Consider the following 27,403-nt stretch of genomic DNA (forward strand, 5'->3'; position numbering starts at 1 on the left):
TCAAAGTACACACTCTCAGCTATCTCAGCTTCAAGTGGTCTTCTACTCATAACAAAACCTAACTGGCGAAGAGAAAGAACTGGATTATAATTTATACAACCCTTGGTCCCCACGAGTGGCACATTCCGGAATTCTCCACAGCTCATAATAACATTCTTCACATTCATCCGGTAAGATTGCCATCTGATGTCATAAGAGGTGAGCGACATGACCCTCTGAGTCCACTTGAGAGTGCTCTGAGTGTCCACAAAGGGTCCACTACCAGGCAGGAGTGACATGAACCATCTAAACAAGAGAGGTAGACAGCACCTGATGGCTCCACCCTTACCATGCCTACCGTGGATGGCATAGTAAGTATCAGCTAACAAGGTGGGGACTGGATTTCCTCTGATGAAAATGCTGATGGCAGCATGGTCAACAAAATTTGGCATACTGGGAAATAGGATGATTCCATATATCAAGGCGGCAAGCTGTGCGTGAAAAGTTTCCCAATTTCCCTTCTCTGCTTCATCTCTGGCTATTCTCAGAAGAAACTTCAACGGCAGACCCACAACTCCCCCACTGGGCTTCCAATTATCACAAACTTCCTTAACATTCAACCGGAGAGCTCTGGCAACAACCTTAAAGTCAACCTCCTTTGGTACGTCCAAGAAAGGAACCTGATGCTGAATCGGGATGCTCAACAGTATAGAATACTCCTCGAGAGTAGGTGCTAACTGGTAATCTTGGAATGTGAAACATCTAAGCTCCGGGTCATAGAACTGAAGAAGTGTCTGCAACGGCACCGGGTCAACTACTGTCTTCAATACTGTCAGGATATCCCCATACTGATTCACGAACCCCCCCAGACGATCACTGGTCACAAGACTGCCCAACTCAATCAGAGGCGTCAAAGGCTCCCGGTGAAAAACGTAGATACAAGTCTTCCGCTTCAACTTTGGGACTGTTGCCATCTCTATTAGTGAACAAGCTCTGGAATGTACCTGAGAAATGATATGCATGCAGGGATTAGTTTTTTTTTCTTTCTCTTTTTTTTCTTTTTTTTCTTTTTTTTTTTTTTGCGTATCTTTTTGAAAATAAATATGCTATGATGCACATGATGCAGACACAACTGGCTGGCGGTGCATCTCTGATCACAAAGTCGAAGCTTCGGTCTAAACTCAGAACCCAAATCCAACTTGAAAACCCAAGGTCAACTGAATATACTGTTGTCTGAACCCAAAGTCACCAACAGAACCATAAGTCACCAACAGTACCTGTAATGATGAACCCTTCCTCACTCACGGGTGTAGTCTAGGCTAGGATAAGGTCAAGAGAAACGCAGGATAAACAACCCTTTCAAGAATATCATCCTGTGCACACCCGATGTATGCACCGATAATACCCCATCAGAGTCTGAACTGCTCGTGATATCAATGTTCCGCTAAGTGGCGTACACCACCCGCTTCCCATGAATCACTTTATTCCTAGGTTTCCTAGATTTCACTCATGGTCTGGGTATTGGACCTTTTACCTCAACTGACTCCCACCCCACAAAGAAAAACAGACAACCAGCCAGGAAGAATGAATAATGAATATGAATGCAAACATTAATGCACACAATAAATGCAAACAATAAATGAAATGAACAAATAATGAATGCAATAAATAAACACAGCACAAAGCAACCAAAACCCTAACCTAGAGAGCGCTAGGAGAGACTCGCTCAGGGAAGAAGGACCAGCACAGGTCAACTTCTCTGGTTTCCCCAGCAGAGTCGCCAGCTGTCGCATCACGCGAAAAACCGGCGGGAAAAGAAAGAAACAACAGAGCCGCCACCGTGCGTTATTTATCCCAGAAGAGGGAAAGGAAACGCTCAGAGTAAACCTAGGAAAGAACATGGTCTCGCGACCAAAGAGAATGGGTTCGGGAGTCGGTTATGCGAAGGGAAGGTATTAGCACCCCTACGCATCCGTAGTACTCTACGGGATCCACGCACAAAAGGAAAGAATATTGGTTGCTAAACACTGCTCAAACTCACACACACTGGCTGAAAGAAACGCAAGAAACTGACTGAAACTGACTCGGCAGGATGTCGTATCCTGGGCCTACTTAGTCCATCAGGCATAGACATCAGAGTCGAAGTAGTTCGGACTGGGGGGAAACGACACATGCTCGCTAGGATATCGCATCCTATGCATACGTATCTTCTCGGACGAGAGAAGAATCAGAGCATTCGTAGCTCGGCTAACACGCACACAAACAAACACAGGCAAAGGCAAACGTGGAGCCTGAATGCCAATCACTGGACTTACATCAGCATCCGAACCAAAACACACACAAGAAGGCAAACATGGAGCCTGAATGCCAATCACTGGACTTACATCAGCATCCGAACCAAACACACGCACACTGGAACCCAAATGCCACTCGATGGACTTACATCAGCTTCCAAGCACACAACAACACAACAGGTTGATAGGGAGTCGGGGACTCAGCCTATAACTGTCAAACACACACAAACAGACAGACAACAAATTGCTAAGGAGTCAGGCACTCGAGCCTAGCAATTGTCGAACAACACACACAAAAAAGAAAGAAGGGCGCCCGGAGAGATCAGCTCAATCTCCTGCCTACATACTTCATCTGGTGTGAAGATCAGGGCGATGTAGTTCCCCTACAGAGGGATAAAGGACTAGCCTAACCAGATAACAGAGGGAGACACAACTAGGGAGACTACGACTCGAGCCTAGATGTTATCATGCAAATCATCCCTAAGTTAAGGTTTCTAGCTAACTGGCACAGGGAGCCAGCCTATCCTAAGCATGGCTTGCACAGGAAGCAAGCCACACACACACTTAACTTGCACAGGAAGCAAGCCAAGCAAAACCTACTTGCACAGGAAGCAAGTCTAAACTAATCCTAACTTGCACAGGAAGCAAGTCAAACAATCCTAACTTGCACAGGAAGCAAGTCAAACAATCCTAACTTGCACAGGAAGCAAGTCAAACAATCCTACAAGCACAGATAGCACACACTATATACAAGCAAGTGGCTCAAACAAGGCTAGGTTTTAGTCGAGGGGTCATATCAACCTCAACAAACAAACCTCTGGAACTGGGTGAATGTTGCTCTTAACCTTGCCATTGCGGGGCTAAGGTGAAGCAGATGAAAGGAGATGAGGGGTGTGCCTCATTGCTTCTATCCCTGGCCTGGGAGAGCATTTGACAAGAATGTGTGGGTTCAGAAAGTGGGAACCCTTCTACACATTTGAAACTGACTCAACTGTACAATTGTACAAGATCTTGGGTTTGTATCTGAAATGCATCAACACAGTGGTGTGAGCAAAGCAGATGACACACTGAATAGTGGGGGATAGATTGCATATCCCTACCTTCCACCAATTGCCTCTTCACTTAGGAGGACTTTGACTCTATGCAAGGACAAAAGTAAACATCCACAAACATTGCCTCTTAAGGAGGACTTCAGACAGTTGCCTGGCCAAGTAACAGGCCAGGTCTTCCAGACTACATGAAGACAAAGAGACATACCTCAATGCAAAGTGCTTATACAAGCAAAGCAAAGCAAAAGTTCACAAGGAACTAAAAGCAACTAAAGTACCTGAAATCAGTCAAGCACAGTTAGTATACAAGTCAGAGTTAAATCAAAATGAAACAGACATCAACCAGTCAACACAAGCTAGTGAATGTGCAAGGCACAAAGCTTAAAGCATGTGAGCCAAGCTACCTACAAGACAAAGAGGTTAGACAATGATATTTAAGCAAGCTCAATCAAAAGAATTGGTCTCAATGGCCATTTGATGGTCAACCTGAAAACACAAGCTCAAAGGTGAGTAACAGGACCACTAGGGCAAGCCTAGGGTCAAAAGAGAATAAGAAAAGTCAAAACAGCATGGGTTAAGTATCCAAAATCATGTTCACACAATCAAGAAACAAAACCAATTGGGTCCACATTCATATCAATCACTATCATCATTTCATGATCAAATTAGGTCAAAACATGGCATTTAGAAGCTCACAGAAGTCAACAGCAAGACTTGAATCAAAAGCAATCCTAAACATTTCCAAAAATCACCAAATAAATCATGATCTATCACAACCCATAGCATGGTATGCATGTCAAATTTCATCTCATTTGGACAAGTGGAAGGCAGTCAATGAAAATCAGAAAGTCAAAGCAATTTTGAACATGCTCAAAGAAGTCAACCAAACATGCATCAACTTAGAAAAATCATAAGTCAGAGATGGTGTATGATAAATGAATGGGACCAAAACCATGGCAAAGATGAGGATGTCTAGTTATCTCATGTAAAATTTCATGTCCATCCAATAAAGTATGAGAATTTCACAAATGAAAAGGGAACATGTGTCACACAAAGTCAACATATGACTAACCAGGGGAGAAAATCTCAAACAATTAGGAAATGCCACAAATAAATCCACAAAAAATCACATGTAAACTAGACATACAAGAGTAGGTTCATGCAAAATAATCAGATCAATTGGAGGTCAAGAAGCATGGTAATGAAAATCATGAAGTTGGGCATCAATGGTGTGACACAAATTGTCACACCCTAATTCAAAAATTCATAACTCACAAACCAGCAATGATAAATTCACAAACTCTACACCAAAATCACCATGAGTGTGTCTAGTTTAAGCACAAAAAGTTTGGGAGCCATTGGATACATTCTCATCATTTCACAATTGATTTGGCAAAGTGTACAAAAATTGGTCACATGTCACAAACCCTAGAAACATTTAAAAACCACTCATCCAAAAATTCTGGAAAAATAATGATAAAATACTAGAGGTCATGGGGAAGGCAATGCAAAAAATCCCATTCAAAATGGATTAAAATTGGACAAGTTATGATTTTTGGAAGTTGGAGTTACAAAATGAAATAAAAATAACATGATTTAATGGTTTAATTAGGGCATGGTGGCATTTTTGTAATTCTTTGCGCCACTAACTTAAGTGCTGTCGTTTTGGCCAGGAAATTGGAATAATTTGATTGGTCAGTAGCATTACAAGGCCAGGCAACGTGAGAAACTCAAAAATCTGGGAAATGGTTTGGATATTTCTAGGGTTTCAAGCACAGTACAGCATCTCTTTCATCCAATCATGAATTTTTTCGAAATGCCCAGAAATCAAAAATGAAGACATCAACATGATCAGCAAGCAATGTCCATACATAATCCAACAACCATTTTCATCAAATCAAGTTAAACAGAAAGGCATAAGCAAAAACAAGTTTAGATGTGAAAATTCAACTCAACATAACTTGCAAAATACCAAGCCATTTTCTTCGATTCAAAGTCTAAAATGCTCATGGCAAGGAGGTCTACAAGATGCATATCAGGGTTTTGGAAAAGGTTGAGGTCGAAAACTCACCTATTTTTGAAGACAGTCGTGGTACAGTGGTTTGTTGGTGTCCAATGGCTGAAACAGATGCTTTAGAACCTCCCCAATGATGACTGATGCAAAGGACTTAGCTCAAGGAAGCTTGGCAAGGCTCAGACCATGAACTGTCATGATGAGTGCTTGGTGAAAACAGTCGTGAAAACCTCCTTCCAGTTGGAGGGAAAGGGTTGTAATGTGCTCACAAGGTTGCTTTTATGATGGAGCAATGATAACCAAGTCGTGCTCTTTGAAGGTTTTTTGAAGGACTTGGCAAAATGCAAGCAAGATGGTTTTTAGAGAGAGTGAATTTCTGTTGGTTTTTTGCAGCAACCAGGGTTACTAAGTGACAGGAAATGAGGTTAAAATCTGCTTGGATGGTGAAGCAATCAAATGGCCAAGCTCTGTTCTTTTGAAGTTTTTGGACAGGTTTTTCAAAAGTATGAAAAATGTGATTTTTTGAGAGAATCAAGTTCTGTTGTGATGTGTTTTATGGCTGCTAGCTTCTTTCAAAATGATGAAAATGTGTAGTGTTAAGCAAAGCAAGGTTTAGTCCATTGAGAGTTCTTGACTGGTTTGGAAAAAATGCTAATGAATGAGGTTTTGAGCAAAAATGAGAGAGTGAGTTCTGTTGGCTTGATGCAGCTTCTAATGTTCTCAATTGACAGAAAATGATGTCTTAATCCTCTGTTGGACAGTACAAGGCATGGCCCTTTTCTTTGGAGTCTTGACAGCTTTTCTTCATATGCAAAAGCAAGGTGAATGAATGATTTTCTGTTGCAAAGTGTTGGCTTGTGGCTGCAATTGAATCTCCAAATGACAGAAAAAATCATGCCTAAAGTCTGCTAGGTTGTGGTACAAGGCATGGCATGGAAGTATGGAGTGGAATGGTTGCAAAGTACTTTCTTCCCAATTTCAAGCAAGCAAGCATGGCCTTTTCCTGTTGGTTTTAGGCTGCTACTGAGGTTCTAATTGACAGCAAATGAGGTTTAAATTTCTGTTTTAGAGAAGTACAAAGCATGGTTCAAATGCAAGTATGGATGGATATGGTGAATTTGTACTTTTGGTCAAATTCCAAGCAAGTTAAGCATGGCTTACATGTACTGCACAATTGAGCTTGCAAACACATTTTAAATGATATTTCTGAGCTATTCCAATTGGCCAAATGGTAGAAAAATGTTTATATCAAAAAGTCAAACATTGGTCAAACTTGCATTTAAATGAGATAAGTCAAAAAATGCCATTTTTATTGGCAAGGTTTTGGCTCATGAAATTTATATTTTTGGAAAGAGGGGATCAAATGTGACTTGTAGGAAAAAACCCCATCAAAATTGGCCAAATGGTTTGGGAGATATGGCCTTTTGAAGTTCAAGATTTTCTGAAATCGATTCGATCATAACTTGCCAACCACACATGGGAATTGAGAGTTCTTGGACTTTTTGGAAATGGGAGAACAAGATCTTCAACTTTCATGTTGGGCAAAAATTCATTTGAAGCTTGTATCATGATGTAATTTTGAGGATCAAGACTTTCCATTTTTGGTAAGTTTCAGTTACAGGTCCAGTTTCCATTTTGGGAAATTTCTGATTTGGCTTCAAATTCTTCCATGATGGTGTTTGACATGATATATGAGGACTATTTGGACATGAATAAGATCTCTCAAACCATTTTCCATCAACAAATCACTGATTAAATGAACAGTTGACCAACAGTTGACTTTTCTAGGGTTTTGGATGACTGAACCTCTTCTGGTGAATTCCAAACCCTAATTCCTTGAGAACTTGACTTCAAATGATGTCCCAAGACATATGAACTCTTGATTAATGAGCATGGTGCCCAAATTCCACAAGAATGGCCACCATCCACTGCTTTGACTGACTGTTGACTGTCTAGGGTTCTTTGCCTGACTGTGCATGAACTGATGACTTCTGAACATCCAATCTTTGACCAAAACACTTCAAATGGATCTCCAAGTCATGTGAACATGTTGGACCAACCCCAGGGCCTTGGCTCCTTGAGAAACACACTTGCTTGCTTGGTTGACTGATCTCCTGATCAGTTTGACCTAATTTCTTGATTGGCTTTGCACTTGAGGCAAAAGAGGCAATGCAATGCTATGCAATGGACCATGATATGCTATGACCTAATATGAGAATGTACAATGATGGGTGCAAATTTGAGGTGCTACACTAAGCAAGTAGAAGAACTCTTAGAAGATGAGGCTCAGATGTTTGAAATGTTTTCATTATTGCAAGTCGATAATAAGGCTGCAAGTGTTGATCTACCTGTTGTGTGCAATTTCCTAGATGTATTTCCAGATGATATCAGTGACTTGGCACCCGAGCGTGAGATTGGGTTTTCCATTGATGTGGTACGTGGTACTAATATTGTGCCAATGGCTCCGTATAGGATGTCAGCTTCAGATTTGGGTGAATTGAAGAAACGGTTGGATGAGTTGCTTGAGAAGAAGTTTGTTCGACCAAGTGTTTGTCCGTGTGGTGCGCCAGTGTTACTAGTTAAGAAAAAGGACAGAAGTATGAGGTTACGTGTTGACTACAGACAATTGAATAAAGTTACTACAAAAAATAGGTATCCTCTTTCGAGAATTGATGATCTGATGGATCAATTGGTGGGTGCTTGCATGTTCAACAAGATAGATTTGAGGTCAGGTTATCATTAGATTTGTGTGAAACCAGACAACATTCTGAAGACTTCACTCAGGACAATGTATGGTCATTATGAGTATACAATAATGTCGTTTGGAGTGTCTAATACACCAGGTGTGTTCATGGAGTATATGAATAGAATTTTCCACCCTTGTCTAGATCAATTTATGGTCGTATTCATCGATGATGTCTTGATATACTCTAAGTTCGAGGAAGAACATGCAGAGCACCTAAAGGTTGTATTGAAAGTGTTGAGAGACATGAAGCTTTATGACAAGTTGTCCAAGTGTGAATTCTGGTTAAAAGAAGTGAGTTTCCCCGGTCATGTGATTTTTAGTGGGGGAATTGTTGTTGACCCGTCAAAACTTGATGTTGCGTTGCAGTGGGAAACTCCGAAGTTTACTACTGAGGTTCAAAGTTTCCTTGGCTTAGTTGCTTATCATCACAGGTTTATAAAAGGCTTTTCGAAGTTAGCACTGAAGGAGAATGGCGATCCAAAACGCAACAGAATTTAAAATTTCTCCTTTAATGATCCTTACGAATGGGCATGATCAGTGATAGAATCATTACCTCTTGTGGCGATTGTAACCTTTGATGCAGATCTACGGAGCGATCACGAACGTTGAACAATGACAACACCTCTACTCAGTCCACACGAACGGATTCCTTCAATCTCAGTGCTAGCTGCTACGGATGAAGGCTTAGAGAGAGAGAGAGAGAGAGAGAGAGAGAGAGAGAGAGAGAGAGAGAGAAACGAAATTGCAACTGCACAAATGCTTCTACACAAGGGTTCTATTTATAGAACCACTTGTGTGGGCTGCAAGCTAAAAAGCCCACTCAAGTGTATATGGCCCATATCTTATAATATGTCAAAATCACTTAAGCGCGTGGTACCTTACCATATTTCGTATTCTACTTAAGTACACCGTACCTTACGATGTTCTACAATTCACTTAAGGGCACTGTACATTACGGTATTCCTTAGTTACTCTATCTCTCATCAATCCGTCCTTTGTGTGTGACCCTGTAGGTTTTCGCGGCATTGGCAATTATATTAAATCACGTATTTAACATAATAAACAGTGAACGGTATCTAGCAACACATCACTGCTACCCAAGACACGAAAATGTCATGTGATCTGACAAATCCTTCTGTGATAATAATTATGTGTATAATTACCTTTTTGCCCTTATGTCTATATTGAACACAAGGCATCGACCGTGTCATCCTTGTCCGGTTTAATATTGGGCCCATAGACATTTATCTTGTTATGCAGGATGGGCAAATTCCATCTAGGTCACTCATGTCCCTTAGCATGCTTCGTGGAGTACCCATCAACTGTCTTTATGGTCATCCAGTTACGGACAACGTTTGATCAGTAATAAGGCACTCGACTCTACATCTAGGGTCCATAGTGGTTTCAGGTCGAAGGGTGGTATACACCATTATCACCATGAGAATAACTTATGACACTTTGCATAATATTCTATATAGTATTCTCATAGCAGGTCAATCCAGTATAAATATTACTCTTAATATTCATACCTATGTTTAAGACTTGATAACTCCTTATCCATGATCCATGAGATGTGATCATCAGTCTATATACATAATAGTCTTAATGATTTAATGTTATCCCACTTCACAATAAAGCTCGACTACGAATACTTTAAGAATAGTGTCCTTATGTTTAATGTGCTCTCATGATTAAGTCACACTTGATACATTAAACGGACTATCTATTCTAGGGACTTTATTAAACAAACATAATAAAGAAAAAACCTTTTATTATTAATAAGTAATTCGATACAAGTACCAAAAGTATTGGCCTCTAGGGCTTACACCAACACACACTGCTTTTTACTATGTTGAATCAAAAGGGTCAAGCTTATGTGTGAGATGTTTCCTATGAAGACAGTTTTGTAGAACTCAAGAAGAAATTGACGAGTGCTCTGGTATTGATCTTGCCTAATCTGAGTGAGTCTTTTGTAGTATATTGTGATGCGTCAAAGATGGGTCTTAGTGGTGTACTGATGCAAAATGGTCAGGTCATTGCTTATGCTTCTAGACAACAGAAGGTTCATGAAAGGAATTTTCCTACGCATGACTTAAAGTTGGCAGTTGTGGTTTTTGTTTTGAAGATTTTGAGGCATTATCTTTTTGGATCTAGGTTCGAAGTGTTCAACGATCACAAGAGCTTGAAGTATTTGTTTGATCAGAAAGAGTTGAATATGAGGCAGGGGAGATGGCTTGAACTTCTAAAGGATTATGATTTTGAATTGAGTTACCATTCGGGTAAGGCTAATGTTGTAGTTGATGCATTGACTAAGAAGTCCTTACATATGCCAATGCTTATGGTTCGAGAGTTTGAACTGATTAAACAATTCAGATATATGAGTCTAGGGTGTGAAAAGACTCCTAACAATATGAAGTTGGGTATGTTGAAGCTGACTAGTGGTATTCTCGAAGAAATTAGAGAAGGTCAGAAATCTGATTTGGGTTTGGTGGATCATCTCACGTTAATCAACCAAGGTAGCTAGGGTGATTTTCGGGTTGATGAGAATGATGTGTTAAGGTTTATAGATAGGGTGTGTGTTCCAGATGTGCCATAAATAAAGAAGAGCATTCTTGAGGAGGGTCACAAAAGTGGGTTAAGTATTCATCCCGGTGCCACAAAAATGTATCAAGACTTGAAGAAATTATTTTGGTGGCCGGGAATGGAGAAGGAAGTAGCTGAGTTTGTGTATGCTTGTTTGACTTGTCAAAAGTCGAAGATTGAACATCAGAAACCGTTGGGTTTGATGCAACCGCTGAATATTCCAGAGTGGAAATGGGATAGCATTTCCCTGGATTTTGTGACAGGTCCGCCGAAGACTTCTAAGGGATGCAATTCATTTTGGATGATTATTGATAGATTGGCCAAATCGGCTCATTTTATATCGATGAGGGTAAATTATCCTTTGTAGAAGATTGTCGAATTGTATATTGATGAGATTGTGAAATTGCATGGTATTCCTTCAAGTATTGTGCCTGAAAGAGATCTGAGGTTCACATCGAGGTTCTGGGAGAGTTTGCATGCAATTTTGGGTACTAAGTTAAGGTTGAGTTCTGCTTATCATCCGTAGAAGGATGGTCAAACAGAGAGGACCATTTAGTCGTTGAAAGATTTGCGGAGGACTTATGTGCTAGAACAAGAGGTGCTTGGGATAGCTACTTGTCATTGATTGAGTTTACCTACAATAACATATATCATCTAGTATTGGAATGACACAGTACGAGGCGTTGTATGGTAGGAGGTGTAAGATTATGTTGTGTTGGTATGAGTCGTGCGAGAGTGTTGTGCTCGAACTTGATATTATTCACCAGACGACTGAAAAAATCAAGATGATCCGAGAAAAGATGAAAGCGTCGCAGAGTCGTCCGAAAAGTTACCATGATAAAAGGAGGAAAGCACTTGAGTTCCAAGAGGGAGAATATGTGTTTTTGAGAGTTACTTCGATAACTGGTGTTGGTCGAGCTTTGAAGTCTCGGAAGCTCACGTCGCGTTTTGTTGGTCCGTACCTGATTTTACAGAGGATAGGAGATGTGGCCTATCGGATTGCTTTGCCACCGCTGCTTGCTAATCTTCATGATGTGTTTCACGTGTCTCAGTTGAGGAGATACATTCTAGATCTGTCTCATGTGATCTAAGTGGATGATGTGCAAGTGAGATAATTTGACTATGGAGGCATCACCCATACGGGTAGAGCATCGAGAGGTGAAGCAGTTGCAAGGTAAAGAGATGGCCTTAGTAAAGGTAGTTTGGGGAGGACAAGCTGGTGGGAGCGTGAGGAGAAGATGAAATAGTTGTATCTGACTCTGTTTTCCTCAGGTGATTTTCGAGGACAAAAATTTCTTAAGTGGGGGAGAGTTGTAACACCTCGTTTTGTTAGATTATTTTATTTAATCTAGGCTTAAATGCACTTTTGGTCCCCCTAGTTTGGACGTTTTAACCAATTGGTCCCCCATTATAAAACCTACGATTTTGGTCCCTTAATTTTGATGGTCTTTGTATTTTTATGGCCCCCCTCGACTTTTACAGACGTGTCATTGATGATTGGGATAAAAAATATTTTTTAATTAGGTGGCAAGGGTGACTAGGATAATTATTAATTAATATATTTTTAAATAAATTAATATTTAATAAATTGAATTAATATGTTTCTGAATTAATTAATTAGTTAAAACCTTTAAAATTAAAGTTTATTAGACACATTAGTATTCTAACATGCCCATTATCATTCTATTTTACTTAAACAATAACTTATGAATGTTAAAGTTTTATAAACTCTTCTAATATTTGAAACAAAATCAATGTGGGACTTGCTCAAGAATAAAATTGCATCAGTTTTAATAAAATTGCATCAGTTTTAATAAAATTGCATGTAGACATAACATCATGATAAAGTCTCAACCTTTGCTTAATCCTACCTCAGTAATAGTAAAATAAATTGTGGAAGAAACGGGAAAGGTTTATATACATACTTCACTAGTTCAAGAAACCTAATACTAACAAAGCACATTATCCTCTCTCCTGAGTCACATATCTACTAATGTAATAATAATCAGTATTCTCAACAATCTTTTTCTCCAGAAAGAAAAGTGCCTTGTCTTTTTCTCTTTAATCATCAGTTGTTGTGTTCTGGCTCAGACTTTTACTCTAATCACTTTTCTCTTCTTATCCAAACCTATAAAACACATGAACACCTTCCCAAACAGATCAAAAACACTAGGAATAATTGAAACATAAGCAATTACGAAATTAAAGCAATTTACCCCTAAATGACTCAAATAGTATAACAATTGCAAATAAACACTACTACAAAATAGATCTTTCGTCACTAAACTACAACTGTATGATTGTTAACCGTGGTAATACCTCATTTTTGGATGCCCTTTGTTTATTTATATTTACAAAAAATACATTGCACTATGATCAAACTAATAAACAGTGATTATACATTTATGGAATGATAGGGTTCGAATCTCAGCTCCAACCATTTTCTATTTTTTTGTTACAATTAATGTTGTCCTTATAATTATAATATATAAACTAAAATTAAAATATCTATCACCACGGTTGTTTATGTGAACCGTTGTGAAATTCATTATGTTTCATCATGGGTTTTGAATACAATCATGGTGAAGTTATTTACTCATATATAATATAAGTGAATTAGCTACCGCTTCTTGACAATATCTTCGTATCTATCACAGCAAATCTCTAACACACATTTTCTCTCTTCTTCTTCGTCATTAGCTCTCACTTCATACATAAAGGTATTCTTCTTCTTCCTTGTGATTTCTTTTCAGGTATGTTGTTTTTATGTTTCACATGATTTTCTTCTTGTTCGAGCGTTTATGGTTTTTTTTTGTATGTTGTTGTTGTTGTTGTTCTTTATGTTATTGTTTTCTTATTCCGATTTCAGATCATTCTCTCAATATGAATAGTGGAAGAAACAAACTTATCCACGAGATTCATGTTACAAAGGGGGTTATTGATATGGTAGAGTTATGGTTGAACAAAGCCAATGAAGTTGAATTTGTTAAAGATCACATTATTGTTGTTGAACCGTCTGATGGAACAGGCTATAAGAAGATAATTTTCAAAAATATTAACCCTGAAAAGATGAAGAAAGTATAAACTATTATGAATGACCTAATGAAAATTGAAGGTCTTAAGAACTATGAAGACATTGAGAATTGCACGAATTTAACTAGGCATAAAAGTTGAAGGCCTTTGTTATGTTTTACAAGATTTGTTGTTGGTTGTTGTTGTTGACAAGTTTTTGTATGTTGTGGTTGTTGTTGCTTGTTACGTTACAATGTTAATTCTACTTTATGTTTTCAAAATATGTTAACATTTTGAAAGTTGTTTATATTTCGAATTCTGGTTCAAGAGAACTCATACTATATTGTGGTTCATAAATAGTTTGTTTTACTATGGAGAAATAATACAAGAAGTATAAAGCAATTTTGGAACCTTCATTTGCCTTGTATTATTTCTTCATGGCAACACAAAGAAGATTACCTTCATATCATTCCACGAATCTTTTCAATAAAATGTATGTCGTTGTTGAGTTTACTATAATGTATGTAGATTGTTTGTTTCACTAACCATTCATTGAACATGCATTCATTTAAAGTGATTTAGAAAATAATAATCCGAAAAATAAGTTATATTTGAAATGCAACTTAGATCAAACATATTTTTTGAATTACATTCATCTCGTAATTCATCTATATCGCTCTTTAACACGTATAACTTGGTTTATTGCCTCAGATTCTTCAAAACAACAGTTCGTTCTCTATTAATTTATATTTCAAAATATCAAATTTATTAAGAAATTGAATCATCTTCATTGATGCCATCATAATAATCTCCATCATTGATTAAAATAACGGTGATGTTGATTCTGAATTAATCAATATATTGATGCTTTACAAAATAAACTAGGAATGAACTGTTGATTTAAAGAATTTAGGACATTGAATCAAATACTACGTGTTAAGAAGCAATAGATGATTTACGTTATGAATGCAATTTGAAAAATAGTGGTTCGTTTAAGTTATTTTTCAAGAATAATTTAATTTTTCAAATTTTTATCTTCTACAAAAAATTTAATGGTTGTATATGTTTAGTGATGTGTAAGAAAAAACAAGAAATCTACATGTTTTATAATAAACTCAGAGTACTTTTCAGAACGGTTATCTTCGATAACCGTGGTGAAATGTTAATTATATTCCAAATAAAGTGTTCTTGCTGCTTGGTTTCAAACCCATGACCTGCATATATATCACAACGGTTGTTTAATATAATTGTTGTGATAGGTAACGCGCTACCTAACTTAAAACTACGGTCACATGCCCGTTGTGGAAACCACCATACATACAACCACACATTACCTAACAATGTGTAAGACCCCAATTTTGTCCCTAAAGATCCCTCATGGCATCATATCATATCATGTCATTGCCTCAAGGATCATTGTGCACCTTTGCTTGCTCTCCTGTGGGTGGGTTATCTTTTCAGAGTGATTCTTGATCACCAAGCATGTTGTGCATTTGTATATCATTGCTTTTCATTTGTTTACTAACCAAAAAGTACAAAAATATGTCATCTAACCTTGTTACTTGCAGATGAAGCAATCGTAGGTCAAGCCAGTCAAAGGCAAGTCATTAAGCAATAGATGGTGGCCATTCTGAAGAATTTGGGCACCATGATCATTCACAAGAGTTCATATGAACCATGATATCATTTTGAATCAAGCTCTCAAGTGGTAGAGGCTTGGATTTCATCTGAGCATAGCTAGGGCAGCTGAAACCCTAGAAAAGTCAACACAAGTCAACTGTGCATTCAATCATGGATTTGATGGTGGGAGATGGTTAGAGAGGCCTCATTCATGTCCATACAAGTCTCATTTGACACGTCAAACATCAACAATGGAAAATTTGAGGTCAGATGAAAAGTTTCCAAAAATAGTAAGTGACCTGTAATTTCAAACTGCCAAAAATGGAAAGGTCTTCTCCTCAAATTTACATCATCAAGCAAGCTTCAAATAAAATTTTTCCCAACATGAAAGTTGAATATCATTCTCTCACCTTTCCAAAAAGTCCAAGAACATCCATTTCTCATGTGTGGTTAAGAAGTTATGGATCAATCATTGTCAAGAAATTTTGAACTTCAAGCTTGCATAACTTTTGCACCAAATGTCCAATTGGAGTGGTTCTTTTTGGAGCATTTCTCTCTTGATCTCCACTATCATAATCATGCATCACATATCATCAATTCTCATTGCAAAATTTTTGAACTTTTCACTTGAACTTTATTTGAATTTTGGAGGGAAAAGTAACAATTTGAAAATTATGCTTTGTTTCCACTTCCAATCAAATGCCTTTGCCTCCAAACAAGATTTGCAAGTGAATTGGCACAAAAATCGTGCACTGTAGCATGCCATGCACATGTAAGGGTGATTTTGGCAATTTGCATAAACACCTTCATCTCACTTAATCTAAGGGTTTTGCTTAATTGTGATTAGTGAACATGATTAACAGAGGGTATATATTCCTAATCATAACAGAAATTCGGGGAACAACTTCACAATTTCAGATCTGAAAAAATTTCACTTCATTGTTCTCTCAACTTTTTTTCGAATTTCTTCATAAGCATTGGTTGGTTCTTGGTTTATTCATCATCTCCAAGCACAATTGAAGATTGTTGAAGTAAGATCTTGAAGAATTCAAGTTGAATCGTGGACTGTTGAAGCACATGAACATCCATGGCAATTGAGATTTCTGGACCAATCGAGCATTGCTGAGCTGTTCTTCATCATCCTTTCATCTCTCTAAACATTGTGGAGCATCTGTTTTAACTTGCCAGGACCTGAGAAGCACGATTTCACTTCTGCATCTTCATTAAGGTTAGGTTTCGATGCTCATGATTCTTGAAATTGTTGGATGCATCTTGTAGATCTTTGAACATAGGTTATGCTGAGCTTTAGATCGTGAATTTTCATTGAGTATTGAGGTAGTTATGATGATTACAAGTTTGATATGTGAAACTTCCATTGCTCGATTCTCTGAACATGTTTAGAATTAGGTTAAATTGATGCTGGATTATTGATGTGTGATGCAAGATGAATCGATTGATATACGTTTTGTGAATTTCTATGCACATTGGATCTTGATGATGATGATGAACATGATGAATGCGCATGAAGGTCTAGGGTTTTGCATTTCCAGATTTCATTTGATCTTCATGGCGCGTTGTGTGCATGTGTTTTGGTGTTTTTCGCCATGTATTGGTCCAAGTGTTGGCTGCTGATTGGCCAGCGTTTCAATTAAATGAAACGCGGCGTTTTAACATGGCGCCATTTTCAAACTTCAGCGTGGTTCGATTCCGGCTGTTTGACATTTCCAAATGTTTGCCTTGCTTTTTTAACTTGTTCTCATATATTCATGCTATGACATTTCATGTGATTTTTAATTTTTCATCCACTTCCAAAATTCATAACTTCAAAAATAATGATCCAAATCACATAAAATTTTTTGCACAATGATCTTCATGATGTCTTCTATTTTCTGGATATTTTTACAGAATTTGTGCACGGTTGAAAATGTTTGTGGCCTAGGGTTTATGTTTGCATGTCATACCTTGCACCTTGCTTGCCTTTTCCTTTGTGAAATGATGATGGTTAATCCAATGCTTTTGAAAATTTACATGCTTAATCTAAACACTTTGATTGATCTTTTGGCTTTGAGTTTATATTTTTAACATGCTTGGTTGTTGAGATATGATGTGATTAATGTAGGTGTGACAATGTGTGTCACACCATTTCTTGTCCAACTTGTTGATTTTATTTACCATGCCAATTAAATGCCAAATGATCTTATTTTTTGCATGTTACTCCTTCTGGATGTTAGGATTGATCATGAATTTTTTTAGAATTTTTAGATCTATTTCCAATTTGTTTGAGATTTTCTTTGCTGGTTGGTCATAATTGGAATTTTGATGAGTGTTGAACTTCCATGATTTGTGAAATTCTTGTGCCTTATCATATGAGCCTGAAATTTTGCACATGTGTTCCAGACACATTGAAGTTTGTCTTGGCTTTGGTTTGAGTCATTTATCACTTGTCATCTCTGTTTTAGGATTGCCTTAAGTTGATGTATCAATTTGTGCTTCCTTTGAGCTTGTTAATGCTTACCTTGACTTAGTGAATTTATTTGACATGCTTATACTTATCCAAATGCCATGATTTTTGGTGTGAAGATCACTCGATGTGTGTTGTTTAGCCATGATTTTTCTTGAGGATTATTGAGTCATTCTGGAATTAATATGCCTTTGATCATTTTGTTGCTTCTATGTGGTTTCACCTTGCCTATCTTGACATGTTTTGATTATGAAATTCTTTTGGTAGTTGATATTGACATGAGACCTTTTGGAATAGTTTCTAATTTGATTAATCTTGATTCTTGTCAATTTTCATGTTCTGTTTTGAATTATTTCTCCCCCTTTGACCCTAGGCTTTGTCCTAGTGGTTTGCTTCTCATGTTTGGAGCTTTGTTTCAGGTTGCACATGCAAGTTACACAATTGATGATGCCTCATCTTGAGAGAATTTGATATTTGCTTTTGAGTACTAATGTGTGTTTTGTAGGTTGATGTTGATTCAATTGGGATTGACTTGTGGCTTATGCCTTTGCCTATATTGGTTGACTGTTGATATTAACTGTTGGTTGTTTATCTGAGTTGTATACTGATTTGTTTGATGTTTCCACAGGTACATTAGTTGCTTAAGTTCATTTTGAACTTGCTTGGTTGCTTAACCAATTAGGTATAACATCTCTTCTTCATGTAGTCTGGAAGACCTGGCTTGTTATGTGGCCAGGCACCTGTCTGAAGTCCTCCTTAAGAGGCAATGTTTGTGATTGTTTATCTTTGTCCCCAAGCAGGAAAAGTCCTTTTGATAAGGCAATTGGTAGATAAAAGAGATGTGTGGTCCATCTCCTACTATTCTGTGTGTCATCCCTTCGCTCATATTACATGTTGTAGCATTGTGGATCTTAACCCAAGATCTATAGAGTCATTACTTGTGGAGAGAGTTCCAACTTTCTGAACTCCCACACCTTCTGATATTCAATGCTCTCCCTGACCAGGGATAAGAGCAATGAGGCACACCCCTCATATCCTTTCATCTGCTTCACCTTAACTCTCAATGTTAAGGTTAAGAGCACCACTTACCCCATTCCAGTTGACTTTAAAGTCTAACCCTTGCTTGAGCCTAATTGCTTGTATATAGTGTGTGCTAAATGACTTTGTTTGATTGATTGCTTGATTCATTTGTACATGTTTGCTTGTTTGCCTTTGTGTATTTATCATCATTAATTGTTCATTATTGCATGATCATCATTTCATATCTTTGTGACACATCTTTGTTTGTCCATTGAGGAATCAACTATAAGTCCATTAATTGGCCCTTGTTCCTATGATTTGGAAGGGATTGAGTGTAAGACCATTGCATTGGCCACTTATGTCCTCTTTGCTTAGGGCTTCTGTTTGTTTGTTGTATGTGAGGATGCAATTGTAAGTCCATGTTGTTGGCATTTGTACTCCTATGATCATCCTTTGGAGATTAGAGTAAGCCCGGATAGATTGGCATCTGATATCCATGTTTTGTTTTGCTTTAGGAGATTGGAATAAGTCCATTTATTGGCATCTGATATCCTTGTTTGTTTTAGGAGATTGGTGTAAATCCATTGATTGGTATCCGGTATCCGTGTTTGTTTGTGAGATTGGAATAAGTCCATTTATTGGCATCTGATATCCTTGTTTGTTTTAGGAGATTGGTGTAAATCCATTGATTGGTATCCGGTATCCGTGTTTGTTTGTGAGATTGGTATAAGTCCATTTATTGGCATCCGGTATCATTGTTTTGTTTTAGGAGATTGGTGTAAATCCATTGATTGGTATCCGGTATCCACCTTTGTTTGTGAGATTGGTATAAGTCCATTGATTGGCATCCGGTATCACCTTGCTTTTTATTTGCTTACTTACTTTGTTGCCTTATTCCAAAGGACACACTTGAATCATCTTCTATATGATTTCAAGAGGTGAACTTCTAGGAAGTTTTACACTCCTTCATCCATATCCTTTTTGTTTCAAAACCCCTTTTCACTTGTTGACTTTTGAAACTGGTAAATACATAGTGTGCAAACATCTTCATGTCTTTTCAAATTAAAAACCTGGACCTTAAGTCCTTGACTTTTCAAACTTCACTTTTGATAACACTTCTTTCTGAATTGAATCTTAATCATACTTTGACCATCCTTTTGTGAATACTCGTAATCAATTAACTTCACCCATTCAATTGTTTTGTGGCTTTGTCCATTGTTGATATGTTTTCATACATTAGCCATAGGTTTCAATTCTCATAGTGGTTGATGTAAATCTCACCACATCCTTAGTGAGTTGATTGTAAGTCTTCCATACTTATTATAGGGTTAACCCCTCACTAGTATGTTGAAGCCATCCTTGCATGGTGGATTGTTGGTCTTGGTTGAGTTTTCTCCCGTTGATAATGAAAAGCCTTAGTGCTCTTGTTTTAAAATGAACCCACTCATATTTTGGAAATCTTTTAGCCGAACTACGGCGTTTTGATCCTTACCTTTCATGGAAGGTACGTAGGCAACGGGTTCATCCGTTCAAACACAAAAATAATAACTTGTATATTCTTTTCTCATCTTCCCAATCATGTTTGCACAATATGTCATAAACAAATAAACTTTTTTTTATACAACAAGTGTGAAAAGGGCTCCCTAGGAGTACCTAGGACGTTTTGGGTGCCTAACACCTTCCCATTGCGTAATTAACCCCTTACCCAGATTCTCTGATCTTTTCATTAGTTTTCTATGTGTAAAACTTCTTAGGCTTTTGTTCACTTTTTAGCCATTCCTTTGGATAAATAAAAGTGCGGTGGCGACTCGATTTCTTTGTATGCTTTGCTTTTGATTTAATCAATAGATCATAAAGCGACGAATACACCGCTACAGAAAAGTGGCGACTCTGCTGGGGAATAAAATTAGACCTTCCTTGGTGGTTTTGCCTACTTTTCACCCTTGTTGTATGATATTGTTATGTGTTATTTGACATATTTTTGTACAGTTTGGGATAACTGTATTGATTGTAATGTTTGAATTGCTTGATATACAATTGCTGTTTGCTTTGGTGATCTCTGTGAGATGAGTTCTATACCCGAACTCGAGTGCACTCTAGGATAGGAGAATGGCGTAGTCTTGTTGACTGGTGTGGAGTATTCCTTAGCCAGTTGACTTGCGAGTCCATTCACTTGGTGGAGGTCATGTTGGATTAATAATGTCACATAAGTTATTTGTGGTTAGGCACTATTCTTTCAATCATGTGCCTTAGAAGCCAAGGACCGTAGTTTACCAAGCCCATCTTGGCCTATTTTTAGGACGTAGTACGGAGGTCGTTCAGATGTCGGATCTGATGCGATTGTTACGCGATGCTACACTCATAAGAGTCTCTCTTGAGAATATTTTTGGAATACGAGTATTCGTTTCTCCAATAATATCCGAAAGATGGGACGATGATTATGGGAACCTCTGGTAGAACATGTCTGGCAGGTTTAAACCCTAGTACACTCCCTTTGGGTGGTTCTTAACCAGGACTCCATGCTCGTGACTCTCAGCAAACCCGTGATTCATGGTTGAGTCGTTCAAATATCCTTAATATCAATGGAACTTGGGCGTTGATAAGGTGCAAAACCATAATCCGCCAAAATGGATGATTGATATTAAGGATGTTAGAGCCGGTTCATGTACCGTTAATATCAATGGAACTTGGGTGTTGATAAGGTGAAAACCATAATCCACCAAAATGGATGATTGATATTAGGGATACAATGAGCTTTCCCATGACCTTTGTCTGGTGTGACTTGCTTGATCCTTGAGTGTGATTGTTGCATTCATGCATTCATGCATTCATCTGCACTTCATGTCATCGGGAAAAAAAAGAAAATTTTCAAGGAACTTAAAGGGTTTATTTGCAAAATTTTCAGACATGGAAAGACCAAAAAGGCATACAAAGAAGTACAGCTTTAGACAGCCCGATGTGAGAGAGTTAAGGAATCTGACATCCTATGTATTAGATCCCTTGGGTTTCAAAGCTCGTTATGGGAAGCTTCTGCCTCTGTTGACTACTCAGGTTGATGAGGGTTTGATGAGTACTCTGGCTCAGTTTTATGATCCTCTATATCACTGCTTCTCATTTCCGGACTTCCAGTTGTTGCCTACGCTTGAGGAGTATGCTCATCTTATTGGGATCCCGATTCTGGATCAGGTTCCGTTCAGTGGCTTAGAGAGTATTCCGACTGCTCGAGAGATTGCAGACTTGTTGCACATAGATGAAGCATTGATTAAAGCTAATCTGACTACCAAAGGTGGAATTCAGGGTCTTCCTTCCGAGTTCCTCATTGCTCAAGCTACCATTTATGGGAAGACCATGAGTGAGGATGCCTTTGAGGCTTTATTTGTGCTACTCATCTATGGACTGGTATTGTTCCCCAACATCGACAAATTTGTAGATGTGAACGCCATTAGGATCTTTTCAGTTCTTAATCCCGTTCCGACTCTGTTGGGTGATGCCTATTTCTCTTTGCATCTGAGGAATGCGAAGGGTGGAGGAGTTATTGTGTGTTGTCTGCCTCTGCTGTATAAGTGGTTTATTTCTCACTTACCGCAGACAATTGCTTTCAAGGAAAACAAGGGATGTCTACGGTGGTCTCAGAGACTCATGTCTCTCACTAATGATGATATCTCTTGGTATGATCGCGTGTATGATATTGTGCAGATCATTGATTATTATGGTGAATTCCCTAATGTGCCTCTTCTTGGTACATGTGGTGGGATCAGCTACAATCCTATTCTAGCACGTCGTCAGCTTGGGTTCCCCCTAAAGGATAAACCTCATAACATTTTGTTAGAAGGTGTGTTCTTTCAGGAAGGTAAAGATCCCCAAGGCCTGAAAGCCAGATTTGTCCGCGCCTGGCGCAAGATCTGCAAGAAGAGTAGGAATGAGTTGGGTCCGAAGAACTGCGTTGCTTTGGAGCCATATACCTCTTGGGTCAGACAGAGAGCTTCCGAGTACCTTATGTCGTATGATCATCCGAGACCTACACCGTTGGATGTGGTTGGGCCTTCAACCCTCCCCACCCAAGATGTAGAGGAGTTGAGAGAGGAAGACCTTTCACGTGCTTGGATCCGTGAAAGAGAAGAGTTGCTTCATCAGCTGAAGGAGAAGGACGCTCTGATTGAGTTTCTCGAGCATCAGGTGATCGATGATCCGAATGATACTTGGACTTCTCTGCTTCCTCAGTCTTCCAAGTTCTGGAAGAGGAAGTATGATCGACTTGCAAAGGAGAAAGCGGATATGGAAGCAGCCTATGAGAGAGAGATCAAGAAGTTGTGTGCCTCTCGTCTTCCAGCATCCCGAGCTTCTAGGGATCCATAGGATGTTTATTTTCCTTTTCTCTTTGTAATTTGATTAAAAATGTTGTACTTCTTTGTTCAAAATATATTTGATGAGATATTTTTCCATATGCTATTAAATGCTTAAAAATTAAAATTTGCGAATAATACCCTAAAGGTTCCTTGGAAATAAAATAAAGCATATGCACAAACATTGCATGCATCATTTTGCATAAGCAGGTGTCGTTCTTGGTCTTCTTGTCTGTGGCCTAACTCTGTGCTCTTCATTTATTTTGAAGACAAGCTGACTCACCGGTATTATACAAGAGCCAATTCTGCCAGAGTAATGGATCAACTTGAGCAAGAGAACCGTGAATTGAAGGAAGAGGTCGCTCGTCTGAGTGCTCTGATGGAGCAGTTTCTGTCTGCTCATAACCAACCTTCTCCACCTCCTGCAACTCCTCCCCAGAGGACAGTTATATCTGAAGTCGTTGCACCGAATGTGCCAGCTGCCAGCGCTCATTTTGTGCCGCATGCCATGCCAGTCGGGTTTCCGTGGGGTATGCCTCCGGGTTTCATGCCTGATATTCCTGCTTCAACTTTTGCTTCTATGCTGGCATCTAGCCCGGTCCTTGTTGTTGCTCCTCCTGTCGTGCATACCATTCCTAGGGTAGACGACACCATCTATCATTCTGAGCCGTCTGAGGGCCCAGATGTCAATGAGAAGATGGAGGCTATGAATGATCAGTTCCTTGAGCTGCGTAAGGAATTGAAGACCCTCAGAGGGAAAGATCTGTTTGGCAAGTCTGCTGCTGAACTTTGCCTTGTTCCCGGTGTGAAAATTCCAATCAAATTCAAAGTGCCTGACTTTGAAAAGTATAAGGGGAACACCTGCCCTCTTGCTCACCTGGTCATGTACGCCAGGAAAATGTCTACGCAAACAGATAATGATCAGCTTCTGATCCATTATTTCCAGGATAGTTTGTCCGGTGCGGCTCTTCGTTGGTATATGAGCCTTGATAGTGCAAACATCCGATCCTTCAATGATCTTGGCGAAGCCTTCGTCAAGCAGTATAAGTACAATGTTGATATGGAGCCTGACCGTGATCAACTCAGGGCCATGTCCCAAAAGGATAAAGAGACATTCAAGGAGTACGCCCAGAGGTGGCGAGAGTTGGCTGCTCAGATCACTCCTTCGCTGGAAGAGAAAGAAATGACTAAGATCTTTTTGAAGACTCTTAGCTCATTCTATTATGAATGGATGGTTGCGAGCGCTCCCTCTGATTTCACCGAGATGGTGAACATGGGGATGCGTCTGGAGGAGGGTGTCCGTGAAGGACGTTTGAGTAAAGATGAGGGCTCTTCTAAACGGTATGGGGCGTTTAAGAAGAAAGATGGGGAGGCACATGTTGTGCAGTTCCATGCTAAATCCAGAAGACCCTCTGTTCAGAGGAAGCCGGTAGGTCGGACCAACAATCAGCACCAGGTGGCTCATATAGCACCGGTCTTCAGAGATAATGCTCAGTATCAGCAGCCCAATCAGCATCAGCATCAGCAACAGCCTCAGTATCAGCAGCAGCACCGTCCACAGCAACAGGCTTACCAGCCTCGTGGCAGTACCAGCAATCAAGCTAATTTGAACTATGATAGGAAGAAGATCAGCTTCGATCCGATTCCTATGTCATACGCCGAGTTGTATCCTTCCTTGTTGGAAAGGAAGATGGTTACTCCCAGGGATCCTCCTGATGTGCCTGCAAATCCTCAGTGGTGGTATAAGCCAGACCAACACTGTGTGTATCACTCCGGTGCTCCGGGTCATAACATCGAAAACTGCTTTCCATTGAAGACTAAGGTGCAAGACCTTATGCGGTGCGGTATTCTGAGCTTTGAAGACTCAGGCCCCAATGTTACAAAGAACCCATTGCCCGAGCATGGGAAATCTGTGAATATGGTCCAGGGGTGCCCTGGGAAGTACAAAGTCAAATATGTGAGTCATATTAGACAGTCATTGGTCGAGTTGCATCGTTTGCTGTGTCAGTACAGCCATATGGATCATGACCATGACAGATGCCGCATTTGCTCTGTTAACCGTCTGGGTTATCGCCAAGTGCGAAGAGAGCTTCAAGAGCTATTGGATGAAGGAACCATAGAGATTCTTCAGAACCATAATGTTGATGAAGATGAACCAGAGGTGAATGTTATTTCTCCTGTGTTCAAGCTGCCTGAGCCTGTTGTCATTCGTTATGATGGCAGCAAGCTGAAGGTCTCTCCTTCTCTAACAATCAAGCCTGCAGGCCCTGTGCCTTATTCTTCGGATAGAGCAATTCCCATCAGGTACAATCCCGTTGCTGTGGAAGATGGGAAGGAAGTTCCGTTGCCGTCAACTTCTGTTACTAATATTGCTGATGTCAGTGGATTGACCCGGAGTGGTCGTGTGTTTTCTGCTCCTAAGCCTCAGGCTAGAGTTGTTGCTTCTGATTCTGCTGAGCGTCCGGTTGGGACAGCTGTGAATGTTCCGAATCCGGCACCTGTTGCCAAACCCTCCTCTGTACAAAAGACTCCTGTTTCTTCTGTTGGCCTGAGTGGCGTTGTGAACGAAGAATGTGATGAGATGCTGAGGCTCATCAAAAAGAGTGAGTACAACGTTGTAGACCAGCTTCTACAAACGCCGTCCAAAATCTCTGTATTATCTTTGCTGCTGAATTCAGAACCCCATAGGGAGGCTCTGCAGAAAGTTTTGGATCTGGCTTATGTTGATCATGATGGCACTATAGAACAGTTCGACAGTATAGTTGCAAACATCACTGCTTGCAACACTTTGAGTTTCTGTGACGCTGATCTCCCTGAGGAGGGAAGAGACCACAACATGGCTTTACATATTTCCATGAATTGCAAGTCTGATGCCATGTCCAACGTGCTGGTGGACACTGGATCATCTTTGAATGTATTGCCAAAGACCACACTCTCTCGATTGTCATATCAGGGTCCTCCTATGAGGCAGAGTGGTGTTGTTGTGAAAGCTTTTGATGGGTCGCGTAAGACTGTGATTGGGGAAGTTGATCTCCCAATCAAGATTGGACCTAGTGATTTCCAAGTTACCTTCCAGGTAATGGATATCCACCCATCATATAGTTGTCTCCTTGGTAGACCATGGGTTCACGAGGCTGGCACCGTGACATCCACCCTACACCAGAAGCTGAAATTCGTGAAGAATAAGAAACTGGTTGTGGTAGGGGGAGAAAAGGCTCTCCTGGTTAGCCACTTGTCTTCTTTCTCCTATATTGACGCTGAGGATGAAGTTGGAACCCCGTTCCAAGATTTGTCTATTGATGAACCAATTGAGAAGAAGTCTCCTTCATTTGCTTCCTACCGTGATGCGAAGCTGGCCATTGAATGTGGTGCAGTTGCTGGTTTGGGGAAGATGATTGAGCTTGAAGACAACAGATCCCGGGTTGGCATTGGCTATTCTTCTGGGGCATTCAACGAGCAAGGGTTGTTCAAGAGTGGGGGATTCATCCATGCTGATCAACCTGAAGAGGCTGCTGCTATCTTGGAAGAGGATGCAGAGGATTTGAGCAACTTCATCATCCCTGGTGGAGTCTGCCATAATTGGGTCGCTGTAGATGTTCCTACAGTCATCCATAGATCAGAGTAATGGTTCACTTTGTTTAAAACCCTTCTCCCATGCCAAAAGGAGAAGTGATGACATTGTTGGCAGCATATATACAATGATGTTTTCATTCAATTAATGCATTGTTAAACATTTGTTTTTCCATTTGTTTTCACTTTTTGCTTTTGCATGAAATCAGTGATCACAAAAAACCATAAAAACAAGAATAAAAGCAAACATTTTTCATCTGCATAATGATTTGCTTGTTTAAATTCTAAAGTTTTTTATTAACCAAAATCATTATGCAGGTTGATCCTAAAACCCATTGAACATAATGATCCAACGCCATCTCCCAATTTTGAATCCCCTGTATTCGAGGCAGAGGAAGATGATGTTGAAGGGATTCCTGATGAGATTTCCCGTCTCCTTGAGCACGAGAAGAAGATCATTCAGCCGCACCTTGAAGATCTGGAAACAGTCAACTTGGGGTCTGAGGATTGTGTTCGTATGGTGAAGATTGGGGCACTTCTTGAAGAGTCTGTCAAGAAGAGATTGATTGAGTTGTTACGAGAATATTCCGATATCTTCGCTTGGTCATATGAAGACATGCCGGGTCTAGATACAGATATTGTGCAACATTTCCTGCCTTTGAAGCCTGAGTGCGTGCCTGTAAAGCAGAAGCTCAGAAGAACTCATCCAGAT

This window comes from Lathyrus oleraceus, chromosome 3 (assembly GCF_024323335.1).
Source record: "Lathyrus oleraceus cultivar Zhongwan6 chromosome 3, CAAS_Psat_ZW6_1.0, whole genome shotgun sequence".
In the NCBI taxonomy this organism is placed as follows: domain Eukaryota; kingdom Viridiplantae; phylum Streptophyta; class Magnoliopsida; order Fabales; family Fabaceae; genus Lathyrus; species Lathyrus oleraceus.